Source organism: Stenella coeruleoalba (assembly GCF_951394435.1).
Source record: "Stenella coeruleoalba genome assembly, chromosome: X".
Classification (NCBI taxonomy): domain Eukaryota; kingdom Metazoa; phylum Chordata; class Mammalia; order Artiodactyla; family Delphinidae; genus Stenella; species Stenella coeruleoalba.
In genome coordinates, this window is record NC_137152.1 from 3,837,831 (window position 1) to 3,861,000 (window position 23,170).

The 23,170-nt window shown below is 42.9% G+C and overlaps 1 protein-coding gene across 12 annotated transcripts in view; it reads right to left on the reverse strand.

The window, feature by feature from the left end:
• NLGN4X (neuroligin 4 X-linked) overlaps positions 1 to 23,170 on the reverse strand; it is a 921,956-nt gene that overhangs the window by 152,306 nt on the left and 746,480 nt on the right. Inside the window, exon 1 of one of the 12 annotated variants that reach the window (XM_079910738.1) lies at positions 1,980 to 2,032. The exons of the other annotated variants lie outside the window; for them this stretch is intronic. The gene's annotated coding sequence lies outside the window, so the exon portion shown is untranslated. Of the gene's footprint in view, positions 1 to 1,979; positions 2,033 to 23,170 lie in introns of those variants that run through there. 12 annotated transcript variants of the gene reach the window in all.

Genomic DNA, 23,170 nt, shown 5'->3' on the forward strand with positions numbered 1-23,170 from the left:
ATTGTCTTAGTAAGGGACCACACTGCCTGGAGATGAATATCACACTAGAAATTTGAGAAGGAGTCAGACAGATCAACAATTGCAAAGGGTCTGCATTTCTAAGGAACCCCCAGGTACGTGTGCAGGTGCTCTGGGACCACCCCCACTGAATGACGAGGACAGCTGGACCCTTGGCAAAGGAAAGGACCGTTCACATCTATATCCCTTCTGTTGGCAGACACCTTATCTGGGTAAATCCTGACTTACTCCAAGAGGAAAGAGAAAAAATGAAAGACAGTACGTGTTTTGTGCGGAAATAAAAGCAGCGCGGAACAAAAGACAACCACAGCCTTTGGAAGATTCCATGGGAACATTTAGATAACCGCTTGCAGTTTTTCACGGAGCAAAATAAGATGCAGTTTCCTTGGTTCAGAGGCATGAAAAGGGACCAGTCTGAGATAGAAAGAAAAGGCTGAGGTGATAAAGGCTGATGGGAAGGAATAGCAAGTGGAGTGAAGGAATTAAAATCCACTCTTTGGGAGGAAAAAGGTGCAGATGTGTAACTTAGATCTGAATACAGGGAAATGGACACCAATATACAATATACAGGAACCACATCGGCGTTCCCTCAGGTGTAAAGACCTTCAGAGTCTCCAAACACAGAAGATCCCATTGGATTTTTCCTTCTCTACCCAAAACGTTAACACAAATGGCAACAATGAACTAGAAAGTTAACCTCACACATGGTGATGTCCTCTGGCGACCAGTCTGATAAACAACACAAAATGTTAAATTGAACAAAAAAGAAAGAAAAGTATGTTGTAATCCAGTAAAGAGTTAGGGTTACTCTACAAATGTTGAAGACCAGATCCACAGGAAGAAACGTAATACTTCGCTTGCTGTCAACAGTGGAAGGAGAAAAGTCAACGCTAAGCAATGGAATACGGTCAAATGAGAAAAAAGTATTTGCAGAATGGCAAACAGCATTTGATACAATTAATATTTAATGAAAGGATCAGCGGGTCGGCAATATCTATTTTGACAGGGAATCCTTTTTTAATCCAGTTAGTAAGGAGCTGATGTAACATTGCAGGGAACAGGCTTTGGGAAAGGCTGAATTTTCTGAAAATATTAAAGAGGAAGAATGATTCCTGCCTAAGATTATCTAACCAGAGAAAAACAGTTTAGATCATCAACTAAGTAAGTTAGAAGGGATGACTTCTTAGTTCTAACTGGATGAATACAATACACAAAATCAACTTCTATACATGTGAATATTAACATGTTTAGAAAGAAATACTTTTCGTAGTAATAATAAACCATCTAGTAATAACCTTAAGACGTATATAACACACTGTATAAAATATACAAAATTATGAGAGATATAAAAGAAGACTTGTACGCATGTGGAAGCATTCAGTGGCAGAAACTGAGTAACAATATTAATATATTTTCAAAGTAACTCATTAGTGACAAAATTTGGGGGTAACTGAACAAAATTATTCTAACGTTGATTCTAACAAAACTTGCAAGTGTGAATAATTTTGGCTCAAATGAGGTATAAGGTTTTGCTGCTCCCATTATATTATTTATTGTACTACTACTAACGTTACAATGAGTATGATAAAGTCTTTCTTTTCAAAAAGTACCATTAACTAAATATTTGAAAAGAGGGAAATATAAAAACTTCATCATAAGATAAAATTAATTCTGGATTAATTAAATATTTATTATGTAAAAAGACAATGAGCATGTTTGTGAGACGATAACGTTTAGGTTCGTATTCTGAGCTGAAATACATTTACTAAAGAGAGGCAGCACTTGGTAAAAATGATGTTTGTGTTACATATATGCACAAAAATGATTACGTAGCCTTTACAGTGACAGTCTTTGAAAGCGGCCATGAGTGTACACACACGCACACACACTTATAGAACGTATATACACATACATATACAGGCATATACTTTTATCATGTACTAAAAATTATACAGGAATACCTTGTTTTATTGCACTTCACTTTTTTGTGCTTTGCACATACGGCATTTTTCACGACTTGAAGGTTTCGGGCAACCCTGCACCAAGCAAGTCTGTTGCGCCAGTTTTCCAACAGCATTTGGTCACTTTGTGTCTCTGTGTCACACGTCGGTAATCTGTTATGGGGATCCGTGATCAGTGATCTTTGATGTAGCTATTGTAATTGTTTGGGCATTTTTTAGCAATAAGTTATTTGTAAGGTCTGTACATTTTTTTAGACATACAACTACTGCACACCTAATAGACCACACTATAGTGTAAACAGCACTTTTCTATGCACTGAAAAACCAAAAAACTTGAGTGACTTGCTTTACTGAATCATTCATTTTGTTGTGGTGGTCTGGAACCAAACCCACAATATCTCCGAGGTCCGCCTGCATATTTATAGGTATACAAACCTATGTGTACGTGTATATATATAAATATATATTATTTAAACATAAATGATAGGGACTTCCCTGGAAGTGCAGTCTTGAAGAATCTGCCTGCCAAAGCAGGGTTCACGGGTTCGAGCCCTAGTCCGGGAAGATCCCACATGCCGCGGAGCAACTAAGCCCGTGCGCCACAACTACTGAGCCTGCACTCTACAGCTCGCAAGCCAAAACTGCTGAGCCCGTGCGCCACAACTACTGAAGCCCGCGCGCCTAGAGCCCGTGCTCCGCAACAACAGCAGCCACCGCAATGGGAAGCCCGCGCACCGCAACAAAGCATAGCCCCCGCTCGCCACAACTAGAGAACAGCCCGCACAGTAACTAAGTCCCAACGCAGCAAAAAATTAATTAACTAATTTTAAAAAATAAAATAAATAAAAATAAATGATAAAAGCAAATGTTTATAAAATGTATATACATTTAAATAAATAATTGAGTCACTCGGGAAGTACGTCTATAACCATATATATTTGTGCACACATACATATGTATACATATATATTTAAATAAAGATTAGCATCACTTAGGGAATATACATATTTATATATATTTAAATTTAAAAAATATATATATGGTCAGAAAAGGAAGGGACTCAAAGAAGAAATGATTTTGAGTGTTAGTAAGTCAGGAAGACGCAAAAGGAATCAACCCGTAAAGAACATAAAACATCAGAGGGAGGATGCAGAAGGAAGACCCAGATCTGTGTGGAATTAAAATAAAGACTAAAGACCATATTCCTGAGATTAACAGCCCCGTCCTTTCCAGAATAATACATGAAAAGAGGTAGACGCGGAGACGTAGCCTGGTAACGTTCTTCAAAATTAGTGACGCAAAGAAAACCGAACAGAATGACAAGGGTCCCAGACAAGAGCACGAACAGCCTCCGGCGACGGCAGCCATCTTTGGAGGCGTCCGTCTCGACTGCACGTCCCCGCATCCCAGTCGAGGTGGGCCACGTCAAAGGCTATGCTGGCCCTCCCTGCCCCACTCCCACCCCCGCACTTCTGGCTGTGATGTGAGGGTCAGGCGTGCAGACACCCTGGGATACTCATTTTCCCAAAGGAGCCGGCCAGTCAGAAACACGCAGAGAGTCATGTGGGTACAGGTGCCATGAGGAAGCATCAGACTCAGGACGGGCAGAGAGCATTCTAGGTGGTGTTGGCCCACCCATCCCTGGTTCTTGGTCCTGTGACACTCTTCATGGACCCCCATCTTGCGCTCCAATGCACTTCTATATTCTTCATACAATCTGGGGTCTGTCTGTCTGCTTGTGATAAGCTCCCCCAAATGTCTTTAGGACCATGACAAACACGAAAAGAAAAATCTCTCTCACCTTAGAATTCTCTGGAATAGTTAATGGCGTCAGATCTATCATATTTTGGCAGAAGAACCCTTGGCAAGCTGTCCTGCGAGAAAGTATTTTCTGAGATGCAAGTGTGCAGAAACTATATCCTTCCTGAGGGCATCTTGTAAAATTCATATGAAGAAATGTTCCAGTAATGGAACACACTGAGGAGAATGGAACTCCATCGCGCTCAAGAATTCAAGGAGAATCAAGTCAGAATTAAGGTTAAGGATGGGGAAATCATGACAGAGAAGTACTGAAAATTATGCACAGAAGAATCATCGTTCTAGATGTCTTATGAAACAATGTAAGAATGTCAAATAAACATTATTTGCAAAAAAGAATATTTTAGCTAATAATGTAATAAGAAACCACGTATAAAAATCACGTGTAGGGCTTCCCTGGTGGCGCAGTGGTTGAGAGTCCGCCTGCCGATGCAGGGGACACGGGTTTCGTGCCCCGGTCCGGAAAGATCCCACGTGCCGCGGAGCGGCTGGGCCCGTGAGCCGTGGCCGCTGAGCCTGCGCGTCCGGAGCCTGTGCTCCGCAACGGGAGGGGCCACAACAGTGAGAGGCCCGCGTACCGCAAAAAAAAAAAAAAAAAAAAAAAAAGGAAGACCAAAAGAAAAGTGGAAAAAAAAAAAAGGTTTCAGAAAAGCGGCAGGAGAGTCTGATGCAAGATGAGAGAAGAGGGTTTGGGTAGCATCAGACCATGGGCAATGCTTGGTCACTGCAGTGAGCTCCGAAGCATCCCCCAATCTCATATCCACCTAGACTCAGAGCGTGACCTCCTTGTTAGGTATGGTCTTTGCAGATGGAATTAGTGAAGGATCTGGAAGTGAGGTCACCCCAGATTCAGAGTGGCCCTAAATCCAGTGATGGGGTCCTTCTAAGGAGAGGCGAGGCCAGTGGGAGACACACAGAGAGGAAGATGGAGAGAAGATGAAGGTAGATCAGGATGTGCAGCAGCTACAAGCCCAGGACCACCAAGAATTACTGGCAGCTGGGAGAGAGGCTGGACCAGAAGGAACCAACCCTACAGACAGCTCGATATGGGACTCGTGGGCTCCTCAGCTGTGACAGAATACATTGCCGTCACATTAAGTCACCAAGTTGGTGCTCATTTGCTGTAGAAGTCCCAGGAAATGAACATGCCAGGCATTTAACAACAGTGAGGTGAACGTCCCTTAAGGCATCCCCTAAGGAGTCCTGCCCTCCTGCAGTCCCAGCTGCGTGGATATGAGCTGGGTCTGCAAAGATAGTGCAAGAGCCATCCCTGGAGTAGGGACATTACCTGGGAAATGGGATGGGCTGCCATGTGCTCGATGAGGGCATGCTGGATCGGATCCTTTCCCAACCAACTGGAGCAGGAGAGTCTCCTGCTGGCCTTGAAGAAGCAAGCAGTGGTGTAGGAAAGGGGCTTCGAGCAGCCCTCCGTGACAGCCCGCAAGAAAGGGGGCCCTTCATCCCACAACTACAAGGAACTGGATCCTTCCAACACGTGAGCGAGCTTGGGGGAGCAGCACGGGCTCCAGAAAGGAGGGCAGCCCAGCTGACACCTCGACGGCATCTCTGTGTCACCCTGAGCAGAGGACCCAGCTAAGAGGTGCCCAGCTTCCTGGGCCACAGGAACCATGAGAGAATTTGTGGACGTTGTTCTAAGCTACCGCGTTGGTGGCCTTCGTTTAAGTGGATGGCGTCTTTTTTTCACCTGTTCTCTCTGACTGCACGTCTCAACTTGTAGGAGGAATCTGTTGAGCCAACCCCATGCATTCCCTCAATTTCCAGGTAATGGGAGTTCTCTTACAGACCCAAGGACGGCACAACTTGAAGGAGTGCCAGGGCGCACCAGCCAGCCATCTGGAGCCCAGCCGTGTGCTGGGGCATTTGGCCTGCCTGTCAGCTGCCCTCCTGCAGCCTGGAAGCGGCCCCAGAGCAAGCATCCCCGTCTGTTCAGAGCACACCCCATGGGGCGCCTCCAATGTCCATGGGCCAAAGAGTGATGTGCGTGTTTCTTGATGGGAACTAAAGAACACTGCATACTCCACGATCCAGCCACCGCTTCTAAATGCATACCAGATCAGGGGCATAGCCACTGTGCTATGTGCAGTGATTTCTGAGCAAAGGCATAAATCCCATATGAGCCACTGACATATTAAACTATAACACGGCTGAAACACGGAAGGCATCACTGGACCCTGTCTGAGTTTATCAGCATTCAAGCACCTGGCCCCCCCTGCCCAAGGCGCTATCCTCACCCAGACACCCACCCACCCCAGAGTCCACGTGAGATTAACTGTCAAGGCTGGAAAGCCTGAGACTGAGGTTGAGAAAGGAAAGAAAGGTCCCAGGAGCCTGCATGTCCCGTCATGCGCCAAGCCCCCTGTGCCCTTCTGGTCTATAAACACAGAAATCTGGCCTAACATGGGAGGCTTAAGTAAGGATGCCTCCGGAGGTACATAGAGCAATCACTCGGCGAGAAGCGAGCATTCTCGCTTACAGCATGAATTCAAAGGGAACACAAATCATTCACTTAGCAGCCTGTGAGCAATTTGGGAAGACGGTGTGTCTCCACTTGCCGTTCATGCAGCAGACTGGAACTCCAGAAGCCTGCTGGCTCGGGGCACTGCAGAGCTGCTGCAAGCCTCCCCAGCCAAACACAAGGGGAGCCAGGCCAGTGGGTTCCCTGCCGCTCAGACGGCACCGAATCATCATGCCAGTGAAGGGGAAAAGAGGTTGTTTACTTTTAAAGGTCTGATCCCTGTATTTACAGGTGTACGACTCTACGCTTCCATCGGGAGAGAGGGCAACTTCTCAGACGTACAGCATAATCCCATTGCCCTGAAGATCATTTAGAAAACACCACCCAATTTTCCAACGGCATCTCGTAAACATAATCCAAACGAACTCTGGCCTCTGACCAAAGAATCTGTCCGTGCCTGGCACCAGGCTTTACTGAAGAGGCGTTCCCCCAAAATGGCAAAGCTAAATAAGCCATTTAACCCAGAAATATTCCATTTCGGTTGGATGCTTTCACTGCAATTAAAACGATGCATCAGGATATAATGGCTCCAGGCACCAGGCAGTACCATGCATGTTTTACGTTTCACCTGGAACGCTGCCGTTTCTTTTATCGTTAGTCTAGGTGGACCACCTTTGTATTAAAATGCAATCTGCAAAGGGAAAAATGATCTATATTAAGGGACGCGCAGAAGTTACTAAAAATCAATAGATCCCATGCACCGTTGGCATTAGTTAGGAAGTAACTAACGATTATTTTCAAATAAAATAATTTTAGCTGCCATTTGTTCAAAAGGGGGTTAATACAGCAATTTTAATGTTTGTCCCTCAATTAGAACATCACATATGTTTTGGAGGAATAACAAGGTAAGCTGCATTCTGAATTTCATCACGTTGAACCCATAGATCAAAAACCATTCTTCCAGGGCTTCCCTGGTGGCGCAGTGGTTGAGAGTCCGCCTGCCGATGCAGGGGACACGGGTTCGTGCCCGGGCCGGGAAGATCTCACATGCCGCGGAGCAGCTGGGCCCGTGAGCCATGGCCGCTGAGCCTGCATGTCCGGAGCCTGTGCTCCGCAACGGGAGAGGCCACAGCAGTGAGTAAGAGGCCCGTGTACCGCAAAAAAAAAAACCACAAAGAAAGACAAAAAAACCCATTCTTCCAGCCACCCTTTTAGAATTCCTGGATGGGGGCAAAGGTACACATTTGGAAACAGCAGTGAAAGAGGCGTTGCACTTTGAGTGTGGATCTCCATGTTGATTCCACGCCTGATAAAACTGCAAGGCTTGCCTTCCTCTGCAGGCTTCTGTGGTTCTCCCATGACATCAACCGAACATTTTCAGTTTGCCAAGAGGCATCAGTCCACATCATTCAGGTGTGGGAAGGGTCAGCTGTTCTGCTGTTAAGGCAGACACACGCTACGACAGAGGGCTGGTGGCCAGTAGCTACCCTCGCTGAGCAGGAAAAAACTCTTCACTGCCTACAGCTCTTGAGCACAAGGCATTTCGCCTTTCCTGCCCTGCCATCCTGGGTCCAAATCCAGCCAAATGGAACTATTCCTTTGCCCACCTGACTGGTCCAGTACTGTTTGAAAGGATGAGAGTGCCGACGCAAACAGCCTGCTGCCAACCTTCTGCTTCTCACATGCCAACAAGATCATGAATGAAGGATGCAGTCGTTTTGTTATTCATAACCTATCCCTAGTTTACTAAACCCAAACGAAGCATTTTTATTCCATCAGTAAAGAGCTACAGTTTTAAGTGGTCAAACTCGTGCTGTGGAAAGATGGGTAAGTGAGACATGGGAAGAAGCTTAGCCTAAGAGATTGAAAATGAAGCAAACTTCAATGTCACGCAAGTGTCTTTTTAAATTTTTATGGAAATACAGCTGATTTACAATGTTGTGTTCGTTTCTGGTGTACTTTTAGCAAAGGGAACTCAATATCATGTCAAAACCTATAATGGAAAAGAATATAAAAAGGAATACACACACACACATATATATATAACATATGTATAAAATATACACATATATATATATGTATATATAACTGAATCACTTTGCTGTACATCATGTGAGTTTTTTGATTTGTTCTCTGTGGGCTGAAGGATGAAGAGTCAACCTCCCTGTCAGAATGGTGGAGCCATATGTATTAACTGGACAGAGAAATGATTACGTGTGATGTGCACTATTGCTTTGAAACCAAACAATCAGGGAGAGATGACTGGCCATGAGCCAACAATGCATGAACATCTTTTCAGCGACATATTATGAGCTGACAGGCTGAGCAAAACAGAGCAGATTGGGACCAGTCCACTGTGAAGATAAATTCTATTAATGAGTCTAACATGCACTGCTTTGGATACAAAGTCACAAAATATTTCATACGTCTCCAAGGAAAGGAAGCTATTGACAAAAATCAGCAGAAGGAGACGCACACCCTGTAAATCCAAGCAAATGTCAACGGTAATTGCATCGGCCCAGAAAGCAACACATTCCTTAGCTACTGGGGAGTGGCTTCAGGGACGCTGTGAATATTTTTAACGATACAGATTTAATGAAGTGAAGCAGCAAAGGAAAACAGAAACAACAGGACAAGACACTTAGCATTATCAATGGTGCTGGCTTAAAACTTTCAGGTCATGTGAATAAATGGAAGATGTCTTCCCAGGGTCATAGTGGAAAACACGAAGTACGCCAGAAAGCAGGTGCATAACGTTGATTAAGTAAGGTGCATGTGTAGTGGGTGTTTGCCTAGACCAAGCAGCGGTGCTTTGCCAGCTTTGGAAAAAGGGCTCCAGGAACCCAGTCAAAGGAAAACGGGTTCGGTTGGCTGTCGAGAGAGAGTTTGATTCTGCAGAATCAGGTTCAAGGAGTGAGGGCTGCATGGGGTCACGGGATAACCAATGATTCTCAAGCATACCAAGGTCAACATGCCTAGACAGACACCCAGAAGAAAGATAGAGTCGAGATGAAAACCACTAAGAGATTCCAAATTATTTAGAATAAGAATTAGTAAATGCCATGTTAACTGTTCATCAAGCAGATGAAATTACAAAGTGCCTAGATGGATGGATGGACAGATTAGATAGAAAAATAAATAAGTGGATAGACAGGTAGGTAGATAGAAGAATGGATGGGTGGGTGGATGGATGGACGGACAGACAGATGATAGAGATAGAGAAATAGAGATATCTTTTTCATATTTAAAGTTCAATAAAATGCACAGGTATATATAAGAATCACAGACTTTATGACCATGGGATCACTGCTACCGACCATCAGGCTAATTTAACTTCACGCATCTCCATGTACGCTCAACGTTCTAATTGTAAAATAATCTACTTAACTTTTTCTGTAATTAGTTACATGACGTTACCTAACAGAAGATGTTACATAAATTGACAGAACTATTAACAACCACCACCAAAGAAGACTTTACTTGCAAATAAAAGAATGAAGAGTGACAGGCAAAAAAGAAAAAAAAAAAAGCCTCCAGAAGAGTCAAAAGCAACTCACCGACACCACACTGTAAGATTTTAGTCAGACAAGTTCAAGTTCTTACCTAAAAAGCTCCCAATGTAATCGGTCTGATCAACTTACCATCACAAGATAAAACTTGCATATATGGGGTAATGAACATTTCAAATTTTGAAGTGCCACAAAAAGAGGTTATAGACACATGGAAACTGTCCAGTGGAACACAGAATCCTAGGGTATGGGGCAGGATTTCAAGTGTTACAGTCGCAAGGAAGAGAAAAAGGGGCCTTTCATTTCCTAAAAGTGAACTATTACGTTAAAAGTATCTGTATGTGTATATATACACATACATACATGTAATCATTGAAGCACTGGCAGCTTGGGTACGGGATAAATGACAGCTTTCACCTCTAAGACAAATGTTTAACAGTTGCCATTTGCTGTAGACAATTTTGATATCCACATACACAAAATACTATGTAATGTGTTCAACGTATTCAACTGTATGACTGAAGAAAATATATGATACAAATGAATTTACTTAGAAACAGAAACAGACTCACAGACATAGAAAACAAACTTATGGTAAAAAGGGGAAATAAGGGGAGGGATAAATTAGGAGTTTGGGATTAGCAGGGACACACTAGTATACATAAAATAGATAAACAACAAGGTCCTACTGTATAGCACAGAGAAGTATATTCAATATCTTGTAATAACTTATAATGGAAAAGAATCTGAAAAAGGATATATGTGTGTGTGTGTGTATAACTGAATCACTTTGCTGTACACCCGAAACTAACACAACACTGTAAACCAACTATACTTCAATTTAAAAAATAAAAAGAGGGTTTCCCTGGTGGTGCAGTGGTTGAGAGTCCGCCTGCCGATGCAGGGGACACGGGTTCGTGCCCGGTCTGGGAAGATCCCACATGCCGCGGGGCGGTTGGGCCCCTGAGCCATGGCCGCTGAGCCTGTGTGTCCAGAGCCTGTGCTCCGCAACGGGAGAGGCCACAACAGTGAGAGGCCCATGTACCGCAAAAAAAAAAAAAATAAATAAATAAATAAAAAGAAAATTAAAAAAAGAAAATGAATATACTCCTAAATTTACTACAAACAGATCATTAAAAACGCCATGAAAATTATTTACCTGAGCAAAAAACAAAAGCAAAGGAATATGGAACAAAATAGTTACAGTATTTTGTTAAAATCCTGTTACTGAATTGCCTACTTGTGTTTTTTGCAGGTTTATAAAAATGACCCATTCATTATTAGAAATTTTTATTTTTAGTATATGAGACACGAAAGGAGTATTATGTTTTCTCTTTTAGGAAAAGGCCTATTAAATTAACAGTTATTTTAAAAATAAAAAACTGACACTGGGCAGTTGATACGAGTGTTTACTTGTAATTAAAAATCACTGAACATGGGACTTCCGTGTTGCTGCAGTGGTTAAGAATCCACCTGCCAACGCAAGGGACATGGGTTCGAGCCCTGGTCCGGGAAGATACCACATGCTGTGGAGCAACTAAGCCCGTGCGCCACAACTACTGAGGCTGCACTCTAGAGTCCGCGAGCTACAACTACTGAGCCCGTGAGCCACAACTACTGAGCCTGAACTCTAGAGTCCGCGAGCTACAACTACTGAGCCCGTGAGCCACAACTACTGAAGCCCACGTGCCTAGAGCCCGTGCTCTGCAACAAAAGAAGCCACCGCAGTGAGAGGCCCACGCACCGCAATGAAGAGTAGCCTCCGCTCGCTGCAACTAGAGAAAGCCCGCGTGCAGCAACAAAGACCCAACACAGCCAAACGTAACTAAATAAATTCATTTTTAAAAATCACTGAACATGATTTTAAACACACAAGGAAAATTATGAGCACTGTACTTTTTATGTCAGCTATTTTGTCCATCTGAAGTCTGTGCCAACCGCATAACCTGCTTAAAAATAATAAAAGACAATTGAGAATATACAACCACACGTGCTATGGATTTAATATGATGGATGTGTCTATCTCTAGTAAAGGATGAATCATTAAAGATTTAGTATGAGTGTAATTCCCAAATCCCTGACCTTTGCTCTATTGAAATATTAATCATGGAAATATAGAGAAGAAAACACGGAATTCATATGAGATTACTAATCTAAGTGAATTACATTTTGGAATTGGCACGAAAATATGCACAGGACCACAGTACTTCAGTACACAGGACTTAAGAATGGAGTCGGGCAATTTTCAGAAAAGCAGTGAATGTGCTTTGGTTTTGCTGGTAGCTCTACTTCACCTACCAGAGAAACGGAAATTCATGACCCATGTGTTTATCTATGAATGAATCTCTCCATTTACGGCATGGAGCAATTCTCTGGTAAAGGAAGAGAAACTAAGAAACAACTATTTATGGGAAGCATATGAAACTCAGCTAACACTGGTTAGACGGTAACAATGCAAGAGAAACACAGAACACCCCCTGACAATTTCAGCCCACGTGAATATTTTCTTCAATTTTCCATTATTGTCTAAAAACCACCATCAGCACCTTAAACTATCTGTGTCACCTTCTTCTCTAATTAGGTACCCCGCACACGCTTGGTGGTTAATTATACATTCTCTTATTCCCTTAATTGAAGCCTTGTTGGTTTTCCCCACGAGACTTTACGTTTCTCGTGAACCGCATGGAAATCTATGCCCCTTTAATAAGCCAGTGCCTCACCTGCCCAGCACGATATATTTTCAACAAACAGTTTGGGCTAAATAATAATTCACTGTCACAACACTCAATGAGTTGTGACGAAGGCCAACTTCGGCTGAGACACCAAGATAAGATCTGGACCAAAAATGATGAGAACTTAAGCCGGCCCCTTCTTTACTGAGAACATACATTTTCTGCTCCTTTCTGTCTCCACAATGTATGGCACAAGGACTCTTTCCTGAGTCAAGGCATTTCAACCAATCACCTACTAGTTTAGCAGTCACCTAACTGATGACATAGCTGCCTTTATCACAGTACTCTGGGGCACAAATTGAACCCATGACAAATTCCTTCCACTGGTGTGCAGAAACAGCTGTGGCCACTCTCTCTAATTAGGGAAAATACAAAAGTGCATCCTCATCCCTTTCTCTTGTTTATTGCTTTCATTCCAAGAATCTACATGGTTCACATTTTAGGGCAAACCCCGAAAGGCGTTCCAACTTACACATGGAGAATTATATGGGAAAAAGGCAACCTAGTAACTCTTTCCAAAGTCCTGTGCAAACTGGCAAATACATTTGTTTCGTTCTTTTGTCATTTCCAAGATGGGAAGAGCGATATCCGATCATTCCTTCTTCCAGTTATAGAGGCATAAACTTGCATAAACCCCAATTCCCACACATCACTCTCTCAAATGTTGATTTTTGCTTGGCAAAACCCTAAACCTAGTGAAATCCAACTTTCCATCCAGTGCACACCTACACCTTTGCTGGTAAGCAAAAATGAAGGAAAATGTAGACCCAGGATGGCTGGTCTCACTTTTAATTGCTGACCAAACATCTGCAGTAGGTTCAACCAGGAGATCATACTAAATTGCCCTAATAAATTTCTTTTCAAGTTCCCCTAGATCACTAACACCTGCTTCCTGCGTCCTCCAATCTCTGATGCCCCTGGTCCCATCTTCATGGCTGGTGTATGAGCTTCCTTCCAACTATAATGAAAAAATTACAATGATTTGAAGAAAATATCCATACATCTCCATCATCCCATTTGCCCACATACCAGTAACTACCACAGCTGCAGTGCCTACCTCCTTTCACTATAGGGAAGAGTGGGGTCACCATCTAAGGCTAAGTATCACACGACAAATCCCATCAACTCTTGTCAATCCAACAACAAAACACCTCTCTTGCTATATGACGGCTGTTTTCCTCTTGTGTTATTGTTATACTGTGTTATTTTTCAAAGTGCTTTCTAACTCTCTGGGTGGGAATATACACCCCCATCTGCTTGATGGCAGGGGTGGCCATGCCTTGCAGTGTCTCTCCCTGGGAAGAGTGTTTACTGCCTCACCTCAGTGACATCAAATATAGTTATTTGATTTGCTTTGGTCAACGAATAGAATTTAGGAGTGTTACTTCTAAGGAAAAACCTTCAGAACTCTGATGTGGTTCCACCATGTTTTCCTCCCCCTTTGCCATAAAGTCTGAAATGTGTCTGCTCCCTCGGCCTGTGTCCTAGAATAATGACACGGAGAAAAGCCACAACCAATCCCTAGAGAACATGTAACGTGAGAGAGAAATAACTTGGCGGTCACATGTCACTGACATTTTAGGGATATCTGTTAACGCAGCATGACTTATACCAAACAGATTGATAAAAGATGTTGTTAGATCATTCCGACAGCCCGCAGACATGCTGTGAGACCTTCCAAGTTGAAAGAAATACAATCATTTTCTTCTGGGTCCGTATATCCCTCCAAGGACTGCCTAGTTCTCTACTCCCTTATAGAAAATCTCCTCAAAATTGCTGTCTTCACACCCTGACTCCAAGTTCACTGCTTGGATTCTCTATTAAACCTGTTACAACCAGGCTTCTGTACCTAATCGTCTGCCAAATTTTCTATAGCTCCAGGAAAAGTTACCAGTAGCCTCTGGTTTGCTATGTTAGTGAACTTTTTTTTCATTCCTCTATGTCCAGAACTCTCCCAGCGACCTCATTCAGTCTTGTGACTTTAAATACCGTCTATGTTGGGACTTGGATGGCAGGCCAGTGGTTAGGGCTTGGCGCTCTCATTGCCGTGGCTCCGGACTGGGGAACTAAGATCCCACAAGCCACACAGTGCAGTCAAAAAAGGAAGAAATACCATCTATGTTGACTAGTCCAACATTCTTCTCTTTACACAGATCTCTCCCTTGAGCCGCAGACTCTGACATCCCCCTGCCTGTGGGATGTCTCTTCTCTGACGTCCCATATACGTTTTCAACTTGAACTTCCAAACCCTACCGAATTCCCAAGATTCTCTCCACCAGATCTTTCTCCAATTTCATTCGTGGGGATCTTGTGCTTGGATCAAAAACATTGGGAGTCCTTTTCTTCCCCCACATTCCACATGCAAATCATTTGCAAATCTTACTTTTTAAAAATCCAACAACTTTTCTTCCCAATCTCCACCGCTCCCATCACAAACATGCAGTCATAATTTCTCATGTTGACCCCGGTGTTCACCTTCCAACCTATCTCCTGCATTCTGTTCTTGCCCCTCCAGGCTAGTCCCAACAAGGCAGCTAAAGTGGTCCCTGAATCCACACCTCCCCTTATCATTCCTCTGCTCAGTCCCTCTAAGTGTTCTCCTTTGGTTCTCAGAATTAAAACCAAAGCTCTTCATGGCCTCATTCCACTTTGATCCCCGTCTTTCACCCTGGTGTTCCCCGATGCAACAGAAATGCTCCCACCCCAGGGCCTTTGCACTGGCTGTTTCTTCTGCGTGGAACACCCTTCATGTACATCATCCCGGCTTCCTTCCTCACCTCCTTCAATTTTTTACTCTCAGTCTTCCTTCTCACCGAGGTGTATGTTGACCACCCTATTTAAAAATGCACTTTCCAGTGCAATCCTAATCTACTTTGTCCTCTTCTATCCTTTTCACAGCACTCGTCACGTCCCCCAAATAATACCTAACGTATTTAATCCTTAAGTTTATTTTCCATCCTCCGCACAGAATATAAACTTCACAAGGCAGACAATTTTGTCTATTGTGCACATTGATGCACAATATAAACTTCACAAGGCAGACAATTTTGTCTATTGTGCACATTGATGCATCTGCAATGCTTAGAACAATACCTGACATACGATAAGCACTAAAATATTAGCTGAAAGAATCGATAGTAAAAACCAATTATTATAAGACAGTATACTGTGAATATTGTTTGGGGAATCATACACTGCTATACCAATGTGTAAAGCATAAAAATGAAGGTTTAAAAATTTTAGAGACCAATTTATTTGAAGAGTCAAATTTTCACATTAGTTGAGAGATAATCATTGAAGGACAATTCAAGAAAAGGTACAGATGTGCTTCACCAAATATAGAAATACTTGAGAAGTCCTTCCAAGGTTACTGAAGCCTGACTCAGACGGCTGCTTCCAGGCCTGCAGGTGGCTTTGACGTACTATGCTCACGTGGCTTCTTGTTTTTGTCACAGGTGAACTTGTAGTTTCTTTTATTTCTTCCCTATTTCTGTCCTATTTTTAGATATCATCAGTGAATCTATTATATTCCTTCAGAGTAGACATCTAACAAGTTGCTGAACTGTATCCATTCTCTGGTTTTCTGACAGTTGTTCCTTTATTTCTGTCACCTCTACCCCATGCTGTGCCTACCTACCCCCAACTCCTCCCTCCAGAAGTGTGAAGAGTCCTAAAAGGCTCTTGAAAAGCAGGATTCACATTTGCCAAGATTTGATCAACCAACGTGTTCTCTGCTCTCCTGCAGATCGGTAGTGAAGCTTTCCTGGGAAAGGTGTTTCAATGATTATGAAGCCAACCTCTGACTTTCACAGGAGGGCAAATGTCCACATCGCCTCTGAAATACAGGAACCTCTGCTATGCCTCACCGTTTCTGGGACAAACGTTCTAACTTTCTCCTGGGAGGCATTCCACTCCAGGAAACACATGTAGAGTCATCTCACCTTGACACCAGGTAGGGAGGGGCATGCTCCAAGCTTGATAGACACCATGACTGGGGAGAGAGAGGTGGCATCTTTAGGTGAGGTGTGTGTCCATTTGTGTTTGTGGGGACATATGCGGAAACAGGGCCCAATGGTGTAACCAACAAGAGATGCTAGGGTGTGGAGATGAAGCAGGCAGAAATACCCAGGGCAATCAAAAGATGGATGAAAAGTACCAAGACACAAATGGATCAGCAAAGAGGAAAACATCGTAATTGCTTCCAGTTAAAAGCCACTATGTTTTAATTCAAAACTTTATGAAAGGGGGACCTTGAAGATGGCGGAAGAGTAAGACGCGGAGATCACCTTCCTCCCCACAGATACACCAGAAACACATCTACACGTGGAACAACTCCTACAGAACACCTACTGAACGCTGGCAGAAGACCTCAGACCTCCCAAAAGGCAAGAAACTCCCCACGTACCTGGGTAGGGCAAAAGAAAAAAGAAAAAACACAGACAAAAGAATAGGGACGGGACCTGCACCAGTGGGAGGGAGCTGTGAAGGAGGAAAAGTTTCCACACACTAGGAAGCCCCTTCGCGGGCGGAGACTGCGGGAGGCAGAGTGGGGAGCTTCGGGGCCGCGGAGGAGAGCACAGCCACAGGGGTGCGGAGGGCAAAGCGGGGAGATTCCCGCATAGAGGATCGGTGCCGACCGGCACTCACCAGCCCGAGAGGCTTGTCTGCTCACCCGCCGGGGCGGGCGGGGCTGCGAGCTGAGGCTCGGGGCTTCGGTCGGATCGCAGGTAGAGGACTGGGGTTGGCGGCTTGAACATAGCCTGAAGGGGTTAGTGCACCACGGCTGGCCGGGAGGGAGTCCAGGGAAAAGTCTGCACCTGCCGAAGAGGCAAGAGACTTCTTCTTCCCTCTTTGTTTCCTGGTGCGCGAGGAGAGGGGATTAAGAGCGCTGCTTAAAGGAGCTCCAGAGACGGGCGTGAGCCGCGGCTAAAAGTGCGGAACCCAGAGACGGGCATGAGACGCTAGGGCTGCTGCTGCCGCCACCAAGAAGCCTGTCTGCGAGCACAGGTCACTCTCCACACCCCCCTTCCGGGAGCCTGTGCAGCCCGCCACTGCCAGGGTCCCGGGATCCAGGGACAACTCACCCGGGAGAACGCACGGCGGGCCTCAGGCTGGTGCAAAGTCACGCCGGCCTCTGCCGCCGCAGGCCCGGCCCGCACTCCGTGCCCCTCCCGCCCCGCCGGCCTGAGTGCGCCACAGCCCCCGAATCAGCGGCTCTTTTAACCCCGTCCTGTCTGACCGAAGAACAGACGCCCTCCGCCGACCTACACGCAGAGGCGGGGCCAAATCCCCTGGGAGCTGTGAGAACAAAGAAGACAAAGGGAAATCTCTCCCAGCAGCCTCAGGGGCAGCGGATTAAATCTCCACAATCAACTTGATACACCCTGCATCTGTGGAATACATGAATAGACAAGGAATGATCCCAAATTGAGGAGGTGGACGTTAGGAGCAAGATCTATGATTTTTTCCCCTTTTCTTCTTTTTGTGAATGTGCATGTGTATGCTTCTGTGTGAGATATTGTCTGTATAGCTTTGCTTCCACTATTCGTCCTAGGGTTCTATCCGTCCATGGTTTTAAAAAAATTTTTTTTCTTAATAATTAATTTTAATAACGTTATTATACTTTACCTTCGTTCTTTCTTTCCTTCCTCCCTTCCCTCCTTTAGACAACGAATCATCCCAAATTGAGGAGGTGGTCTCTGAGAGCAAGATTTATGATTTTTCCCCCTTTACCTCTTTTAGTGAGGGTGTATGTGTATGCTTCTGTGTAAGATTTTGTCTGTATAGCTTTGCTTCCAACATTTGTCCTAAGGTTCTATCCGTCCCTTTTTTTTTCTAAATAAGTATTTTTAATTCAATCACTTTATTATACTTTATTTTATTTTCACTGTATCTTCTTTCTGTCTTTTTTCCTTCTTTTCCTCCTTCCTTCCTCCCTCTCTCCCTCCTTTCTTTCCTTCTTGCCTTCTTTCCTTCTTTGCTTCTTTCTTTCTCTTTCTTTCTTCCTTCCTTCCTTCCTTCCCTCCTTTCCTTCTTTCTTTCCTCATACTTCTACTAATTCCCTCTACTTTTTCTCCCTTTTATTCTGAGCCGTGTGGATGAAAGGCTCTTGGTGCTCCAGCCAGGAGTCAGGGCTCTGCCTCTGAGGTAGGAGAGCCAACTTCAGGACACTGGTCAACAAGAGACCTCCCAGCTCCACATAATATCAACCGGCGAAAATCTCCCAGAGACCTCCATCTTAACACCAGCACCCAGCTTCACTCAACGAACAGCAAGCCACAGTGCTGGACAACCTATGTCAAACAACTAGCAAAACAGGAACACAACCCCACCCATTAGCAGAGAGGCTGCCTAAAATCATAATAAGTCCACAGACACCCCAAAACATACCACCAGACGTGAACCTGCCCACTAGAGAGACAAGATCCAGCCTCATCCACCACAACACAGGCACTAGTCCCCTCCACCAGGAAGCCTACACAACCCACTGAACCAACCTTAGCCACTGAAGAGAGACATCAAAAACAGCGGGAACTACGAACCTGCAGCCTGCAAAAAGGAGACCCCAAACACAGTAAGATAAGCAAAATGAGAAGACAGAAAAACACACAGCAGATGAAGGAGCAAGATAAAAACCCACCAGACCTAACAAATGAAGAGGAAATAGGCAGTCTACCTGAAAAGGAATTCAGAATAATGATAGTAAGGATGATCCGAAATCTTGGAAATAGAATAGACAAAATGCAAGAAACATTTAACAAGGACCTAGAAGAACTAAAGAGGAAACAAGCAACGATGAACAACACAATAAATGAAATTAAAAGTACTCTAGATGGGATCAATAGCAGGATAACTGAGGCAGAAATACGGATAAGTGACCTGGAAGATAAAATAGTGGAAATAACTACTGCAGAGCAGAATAAAGAAAAAAGAATGAAAAGAACTGACGACACTCTCAGAGACCTCTGGGACAACATTAAACGCACCAACATTCGAATTATAGGGGTTCCAGAAGAAGAAGAGAAAAAGAAAGGGACTGGGAAAATATTTGAACAGATTATAGTTGAAAACTTCCCTAATATGGGAAAGGAAATAGTTAATCAAGTCCAGGAAGCACAGAGAGTCCCATACAGGATAAATACAAGGAGAAATACACCAAGACACATATTAATCAAACTATCAAAAATTAAATACAAAGAAAGTATATTAAAAGCAGCAAGGGAAAAACAACAAATAACACACAAGGGAATCCCCATAAGGTTAACAGCTGATCTCTCAGCAGAAACCCTACAAGCCAGAAGGGAGTGGCAGGACATACTGAAAGTGATGAAGGAGAAAAACCTGCAACCAAGATTACTCTACCCAGCAAGGATCTCATTCAGATTTGATGGAGAAATTAAAACCTTTACAGACAAGCAAAAGCTGAGAGAGTTCAGCACCACCAAACCAGCTTTACAACAAATGCTAAAGGAACTTCTCTAGACAAGAAACACAAGAGAAGGAAAAGACCTATAATAACGAACCCAAAACAATTTAGAAAATGGGAATAGGAACATACATATCGATAATTACCTTAAATGGAAATGGACTAAATGCTCCCACCAAAAGACACAGATTGGCTGAATGGATACAAAAACAAGACCCTTATATATGCTGTCTACAAGAGACCCACTTCAGACCTAGAGACACATACAGACTGCAAGTAAGGGGATGGAAAAAGATATTCCATGCAAATGGAAACCAAAAGAAAGCTGGAGTAGCAATTCTCATATCAGACAAAATAGACTTTAAAATAAGGACTATTAAAAGAGACAAAGAAGTACACTACATAATGATCAAGGGATCGATCCAAGAAGAAGATATGACAATTGTAAATATTTATGCACCCAACATAGGAGCACCTCAATACATAAGGCAAATACTAACAGCCATAAAAGGGGAAATCGACAGTAACACATTCATAGTAGGGGACTTTGACACCCCACTTTCACCAATGGACAGATCATCCAAAATGAAAATAAATAAGGAAACACAAGCTTTAAATGATACATTAAACAAGATGGACTTAATTGATATTTATAGGACACTCCATCCAAAAACAACAGAATACACATTTTTCTCAAGTGCTCATGGAACATTCTCCAGGATAGAGCATATCTTGGGTCACAAATCAAGCCTTGGTAAATTTAAGAAAATTGAAATTGTATCAAGTATCTTTTCTGACCACAACGCCATGAGACTAGATATCAATTACAGGAAAAGATCTGTAAAAAATACAAACACACGGAGGCTAAACAATACACTACTTAATAATGAAGTGATCACTGAAGAAATCAAAGAGGAAATAAAAAAATACCTAAAAACAAATGACAATGAAGACACAACGACCCAAAACCTATGGGATACAGCAAAAGCAGTTCTAAGGGGGAAGTTTATAGCAATACAAGCCCACCTTAAGAAGCAGGAAACATCTCGAATAAACAACCTAACCTTGCACCTCAAGCAATTAGAGAAAGAAGAACAAAAAAACCCCAAAGCTAGCAGAAGGAAAGAAATCATAAAAATCAGATCAGAAATAAATGAAAAAGAAATGAAGGAAACAATAGCAAAGATCAATAAAACTAAAAGCTGGTTCTTTGAAAAGATAAACAAAATAGATAAACCACTAGCCAGACTCATCAAGAAAAAAAGGGAGAAGACTCAAATCAATAGAATTAGAAATGAAAAAGGAGAAGTAACAACTGACACTGCAGAAATAAAAAAGATCATGAGAGATTACTACAAGCAACTCTATGCCAATAAAATGGATAACCTGGAAGAAATGGAAAAATTCTTAGAAATGCACAACCTGCCAAGACTGAATCAGGAAGAAATAGAAAATATGAACAGACCAATCACAAGCACTGAAATTGAGACTGTGATTAAAAATCTTCCAACAAACAAAAGCCCAGGACCAGATGGCTTCACAGGCGAATTCTATCAAACATTTAGAGAACAGCTAACACCTATCCTTGTCAAACTCTTCCAAAATATAGCAGAGGAAGGAACACTCCCAAATTCCTTCTACGAGGCCACCATCACCTTGATACCAAAACCAGACAAGGATGTCACAAAGAAAGAAAACTACAGGCCAATACCACTGATGAACGTAGATGCAAAAATCCTCAACAAAATACTAGCAAACAGAATCCAACAGCACATTAAAAGGATCATACACCATGATCAAGTGGGGTTTATTCCAGGAATGCAAGGATTCTTCAATATACAAATCTATCAATGTGAGAAACCATATTAACAAATTGAAGGAGAAAAACCATATGATCATCTCAATGGATGCAAAGAAAGCTTTTGACAAAATTCAACACCCATTTATGATAAAAACCCTGCAGAAAGTAGGCATAGAGGGAACTTTCCTCAACATAATAAAGGCCATATATGACAAGCCCACAGCCAACATCGTCCTCAATGGTGAAAAACTGAAAGCATTTCCACTAAGATCAGGAACAAGACAAGGTTGCCCGCTCTCACCACTGTTATTCAACATAGTTTTGGAAGTTTTAGCCACAGCAATCAGAGCAGAAAAGGAAATAAAAGGAATCCAAATCGGAAAAGAAGAAGTAAAGCTGTCACTGTTTGCAGATGACATGATACTATACACAGAGAATCCTAAAGATGCTACCAGAAAACTACTAGATCTAATCAATGAATCTGGTAAAGCAGCAGGATACAAAATTAATGCACAGAAATCTCTGGCATTCCTATACACTAATGATGAAAAATCTGAAAGTGAAATCAAGAAAACAGTCCCATTTACCATTGCAACAAAAAGAATAAAATATCTAGGAATAAACCTACCTAAGGAGACAAAAGACCTGTATCCATAAAATTATAAGACACTGATGAAAGAAATTAAAGATGATACAAATAGATGGAGAGATATACCATGTTCTTGGATTGGAAGAATCAACATTGTGAAAATGACTCTACTACCCAAAGCAATCTATAGATTCAATGCAATCCCTATCAAACTACCACTGGCATTTTTCACAGAACTAGAACAAAAAATTTTGCAATTTGTATGGAAACACAAAAGATCCCGAATAGCCAAAGCAATCTTGAGAACAAAAAAAGGAGCTGGAGGAATCAGGCTCCCTGACTTCAGACTATACTACAAAGCTACAGTAATCAAGACAGTATGGTACTGGCACAAAAACAGAAATATAGATCAATGGAACAGTATAGAAAGCCCAGAGATAAACCCACGCACATATGGACACCTTATCTTTGATAAAGGTGGCAGGAATGTACAGTGGAAAAAGGACAGCCTCTTCAATAAGTGGTGATGGGAAAACTGGACAGGTACATGTAAAAGTATGAGATTAGATCACTCCCTAACACCATACACAAAAATAAGCTCAAAATGGATTAAAGACCTAAATGTAAGGCCAGAAACTATCAAACTCTTAGAGGAAAACATAGGCAGAACACTCTAGGACATAAATGACAGCAAGATCCTTTCTGACCCACCTCCTAGAGTAATGGAAATAAAAACAAAAATAAACAAATGGGACCCAATGAAACTTCACAGCTTTTGCACAGCAAAGGAAACCATAATCAAGACCAAAAGACAACCCTCAGAATGGGAGAAAATATTTG